Source organism: Fukomys damarensis, unplaced genomic scaffold, assembly GCF_012274545.1.
Source record: "Fukomys damarensis isolate Sample0158 unplaced genomic scaffold, DMR_v1.0_HiC HiC_scaffold_19, whole genome shotgun sequence".
Classification (NCBI taxonomy): Eukaryota; Metazoa; Chordata; class Mammalia; order Rodentia; family Bathyergidae; genus Fukomys; species Fukomys damarensis.
Genome location: NW_022900931.1, coordinates 52,795,591 through 52,801,331, shown reverse-complemented (window position 1 = coordinate 52,801,331; position 5,741 = coordinate 52,795,591).

Genomic DNA, 5,741 nt, shown 5'->3' with positions numbered 1-5,741 from the left:
GCCCTGCGCCTATCCCGGCCGGACCACCTCTCCAGGCGCGCCGCCAAGAGCTAGGTCACGGACCTCACGGCGACCCGGCCCATTAGTCCGCCTGGGCTACAAGAGGAAGGAAACACAAAATGAAAATGAAAATGATACCTTCCCCAAGGAGGGCCTCCCCCACCGGGCTGGCTGCTGTGTGGGGTTCTCCGTGGCTCCCCTCGGCTTGAGTGTGGGTGCCCGTCTGCCCCGTCGCTGCCTCTAGCGCCCCAGGAAAATGGCCCTTCACGCAGGGCAAAGTCCATCGGAACCCACAGTTAATGAGCTTGATTTTTTGTTGTCTGATAACCACAATAAATTGTCGTGTGCAGCAAAAAGAGGCCAGCCAGTGCAGAGGAGGCAAGGAAAAGAAATCTTCAGGACAAAAGTGTGCACCGGAACGTGGAGGTTTGCGATCACCTTGGACTTCTTCCTGATCCTATTTCTTTGAAGTCCAGACTTTTGACCACAGCTTCTGTTTCTTCCAAGCCCCTTTTGATTGAACCTGCCACATAAAATCACTTTGTAAACAAAGAACAAGGCAAGGACCGCCTGAAGAAATGAAGAACAGTTTTGTGGGGGCTCTGGCTTCTTTGCTGGGCACCTTGGTTTTAAAAAAAAAAAAAAAAGTGACCTCTGACCTGCAGTTTTGCTGTCTCTCTTTCTCCCGCCGCCTGGATTTTCTGGGGCAAGGTTGACATGCTGTAGACAAATCACAGCAGCCAGCTTCTTGTCTCGGCCCACTTTTCACTGGGCGACCCCCCCCCACCGCCTTTCGCGGGTACCAGGTAAGGGATTGATGGAGTCGCCTTTGCCTCCTCTCCCAGCGAACTTCTCATAACCGGACGCATAAATAATCACGTGTTTTATAAATAGCTCTGGACAAGAGGCTGTAAAACAACGAAGATATATTTGTGCCTTTATGTCCTAGGAATATTTTCTAAAACGACTGTTTTATTCTGCGTGGGTTGAAGGGGGTCCTGGGTATACACAACACTCCCCAAAGTTTCCCCCGTTGCCCACCCCCATGCCCCAGGTCAGGCCGGCACTATACTTAGCAAATTGATAAGGCTTCCATGGGCGAGCTTTATTCCTTCTGACAACGAGCCTATGACACTTTATAAAAAGAAGTAATCCAGAACAATCTCTAGGTAATTAACACCTAGATAAACAAACATAAATTTCTATATTGCATTTATTTGGACTACCACTCAAATATGCGTGAACCATGCTTTTTTAATTAAAAGATAAATCCATGTGACACTTAGCCTCAAACTTAATTATTCAGCATAGTATAATAAAAAATAGAGCCCATTAAATGTGTCTTGCACTGTATTTCTGTATTAACAGCAAAACAGTTCGGTCTGGGATCATTTAAATTTTCCTCCTCCTCTTTGCTTGTGATTCCCCTGATCACATAAGCTTTTCCTCTCCCTCCTTGTCTTCTTCCCCCACCCCATAGCTCTCTTTCCTCTTAACACCAACAGGTGAAGAGATTAAAACTCTACAAGCCCCTACGTGGAATGCTCAGCTGGGCGACATTTTTAATATTGCATTACCCTATGAATTTGTTTCCTTCCCCGTGGAAACATACTTCTAGTTCAGTGGAATGTGCCCAGCCCTTCTATCTTGAAATGAAGATCACAATATTTAATACTAATTTCCTTGGGATTGTGCTTACAACACACCAGGTGAGGTTTTCATAATATACTGTTACAATACAGATGTTAAACCGAGAGTGGGAAGTGTACAAATCCCAAACTACAAGAGACAGCAGGGTTATCATCTTTATAAAAGTTTCTCGGCACAAAATAGCGTCTTAATGCCTAGTATCAGCAGCTCAGCAGCTTCTGGCTGCTAGTAAGAGAAATTTCTACTTGAGCCATTCCCACCTGGCCATGAAGTAGGATCAAAGACCCATCCAGTCATTTGGGAAGAATGTACAAAGTAATGCCCACATGCCAGGGCTCTTCCTAAACACTCTGTGTAGCTGTCAGTTTCCATTGTTGTGGAAAAGGTGCTGTGGCAGTAAAGACTCTAACGCACATCTTGCATTGTCAAAGCCCACACCCTGAACCCCCTGGTCCCCAGGATCGCCCTGAATCACAGACTGTGTGACCCCTTGGCTTGGCGAGGCATGCGCCTTTGGAAGAAATGGGCTTAGACTTAGGCTGATAACCATTTGGGCATTACAGAACTGCCCATGTTTTAACACTAAGTCTTCTGTCTTAGGAAACCTCTGAATCCTGACAAACCAGGACAACTGGTCAGCCTAAGTAGGCTCCCCCAATAAGTGGAGTTGCTTTCAGCTTGGCGAAGCCGGTGCACAGAGTGATCAGCTGGAATTAGACCAAGACCTAGAGTGATTGCCTACTTCTTCTCAGGATACTGAGGCACCCAGGTGCCTTAGTAGGCATCTCGTAGCTAAGTACCTTCTCTCAGATCTGGTAAATCTGTTAAAGAAATTATATGGAATGGATACTATCTTAATCTTGGCTAAGCCGGGTCAGAAAGCTGTACATCTGCAAAATCTACCACTATTTCCACGTTCTCTGGGGTTCTTAGCCATTGTCACATTGCAAAATGGTCCTTCCAATCCAGTGGCGTTTACCTTCCTCTCTATGCAGTTATTACACTATCTCGTTGAACTTAAGAGAGACAGTCCTGCGTTGTTCACATTCCCATTTTCCACTTTATAGATGAATCAGTGGATTGGAAGAAACGCGGTGACCAACCAGGTCCACACAGCCACTGAGAGAGGCTGAGACAGGACTGATTAAAGCCTGTTTTCTCCTTAGACAGGGATCTATGGGCCAACTTACCAGAGTATATGTACCTCAGAGCACACAGTAGGTCCTCCATAAATATTTGTGTGTAGAATACAAGCGTAGAACAAAATCAAACTCCAAGGCCAGTCCTTTCCCCATTGTATTCTCTACCTTCACAGCCACCTCCTTACTTTCCTTGAGAATGATAAGAGAGATGTTAATGTTCTAATTTTTCAAATGAGGATATTGGGAAACTGAGAGTCTGAGACATTTTTCCAGGATTATTTGTCTAAAGGGGTGAGGATGGAGGAATCCCAGCCACCTGACCACCAGGGAACCTTTCCAGAGCACAGAGGTTTTTATTAATGCATATCTTTTTGTGTGGGCACAAGATTAATCTTGGATTTATCTATAACTCATTATGCCACAGTAGGCATAGTACTTAACGTTTGTAGAGTACCTCACAAAATGTACAAGTAATTTCCCCAGCTCACTGCATTTAGTTCTCATAATGTTACATATACGATCAATGAACTCAGAGCAGTTGATTTGCTCAAGATCAGGCAGCCAATGAGTAACAAAATTTGGGTTCAGTGTCAAGTTAATTACACACAAATTCTGTATTCTCTATGCTGAATCTTTCAATCATCTCTGATTATTAGTTGAAAACTATTTTGATGGAAATACATAAGGATGCCTCTTTAAAATGTTGCCTATCTCCCATTTTAATTGTATTTTTAATAATTTGCTTTATTGAGATGTAATTCATAAGCCATAAAGTTCACCCTTTAAAAAAGTACAATTCAGCCAGGCATGGTGGCACTTCTAATTACAGCACTTGGGAGGCTGAGGCAGAAGGATTGCTTCACGTTCAAGGCCAGCCTGGGCTACATAATGAGACCCTGTCTTACAAAGCAAAACCAACACCACCAACCAAAAAGGTACAATTCAGTGGGTTGCTTTTTTTTTTTTAATTCAGTGGTTTTTAGTATATTCTCAAAGTAGGGTCCTCGGTGCTGCAGCACTTTTTTCAGTGCTTTGTTCCTTTTTTACAGCAGAATAATGTTCCCTTCTATAGATAGACCACATTTTGTCCATCCATTCATTGCATAGTTTTTACAAAATGAATTCTGAGCCATCATGGAGTAACTGGAAGACATGATACAAAATCCAGGTGTCCAGTGCCTTTTAGAAACTCAGCAAACCCGATGCTACCTTCTTTGTCATGCAGTTGCTAAGGGTCCTCCAGCCCCACAGCAGAGGGCCTTGCTCTCCACTCCCTGACACCCCATCAGTCTCCTGTCCTCCCTTCACCCCTGCAGTATCTCACCTGACCTCTGTGGCTTTCAGATCCACCGTGTATGACGTTTGGGAAAAAGTTGTGACCTTTCATTCAAACTTCTCCACATGAGCCATCTTCCCTAATGATTCCTTTCTGATCCCGTTAACGTAGCCTTGTACCTCACCTGCAGTGTTTGTAATAAAGCCCAGTCAGGACTGGTGACAGTTTCATTCATCTCTTCTCACTGAACGACAAGGACAGTCTCAACCCTGGAAGAAACCGGGAGCACTTGCAAATCCCAATAAAATGCAGGTGCACACCTTCGCCCATAACACTTCAGAGGACCCTCTGTGTTCCATAACTGCAGCATCCACCACACAAGCTTGTTTTTGAGATCCCAACAAAGCACAAAAAAAAAAATCAAAAAGAACTTTCATGCATCAAGTATTGTGCACACATTCCAAATCTTCTCAAATCACTGTCAGAGTCCTGCTTTTTTTGGAGTCTCTGATACCATAGACCTTGTTACTCTTTGTTCTATTCCTTTTCTTCTAGAGGAAAAAAATCAGACTTTCCATTGGTACTTTGGATGTAGAAGACCTCTATGCACATGGCTTTTTTTTTATGTCTATCAGTAAAGGAACGTAACAACCACTAATTTTCTTATTTAATGAGGATAATATGAGGAACATGAGTATTGCCATAGTTCTTACCTTATTGAAATTGATATCAGCAAATCTTTGGAGCAGAGTACTTCCTAGACACACACACTCACACTCACACACCCACAGACTGCATAGATGCTCATTCAATTTGAAAAAGTATAAGGCAATGAGGAATATTATAAATGGGGTTTGACTGAGCCTTGCCAAGCCTAACAAACCTAAAATATATACATATATGTTTCACCCTTCATCATAAACAAAAGGGAAGAGGAAAACATGTGTGGTTGTCATTGCTGTTTCCCCAGAGGGAGAGGTCTCGTTGCGTAAAACACTGGATAAAACTGGACTGCTTCAAAGACATTTTATTCTAACAGCAGAAAGAAAACAGTCATTGCTGAAAAAAACAACTTTTAATACTTTCTATACCAGAATAAAGTTCTGTCAACTGATGTATTATAATAATAAATAATGACCAAGAATAAACTTTAAATACAAAGTTTTCTACTTGTTACAAGCATAGCAACAAAATCCTCTACTCTATTGATCTCAGATTTCCTCCAAGATAGATTTTTTTTTCTTTGCGTAGGAATGTAGACAGTATTATGACCAGCATCACACACTACAGAAGTTACAGGGAAAAAACTTGACATGTTTAGATATGAGAACCTGATGACATTCAGAACCTGACATGGCATCACTGCGGCTGTCACTTGTTTGTATTACAAGTTACAAATGTTCTGGAAAGGAGGCCTGTGTCAGAGGGGGGATACGGATGGTAGCACTGGACAAAATGGAATCAACACGCACGCCACAAAGAAGAGGGGAAGTTCCCAGTGTCACAAACAGAATTATTGCCTGTCGCATCTGACGATGCCCAGAAGACACAAAGAATACCGAAAGAGCTCCCAAAGTGCTAGAAATGGAATGTGGCTCTCATTTATTTCCACTTTTTTTTTTTCTTGTTTTTTTTTTTTTTTTTTTCTTTTTTTTTTTTTTTTTTTTTTTTTT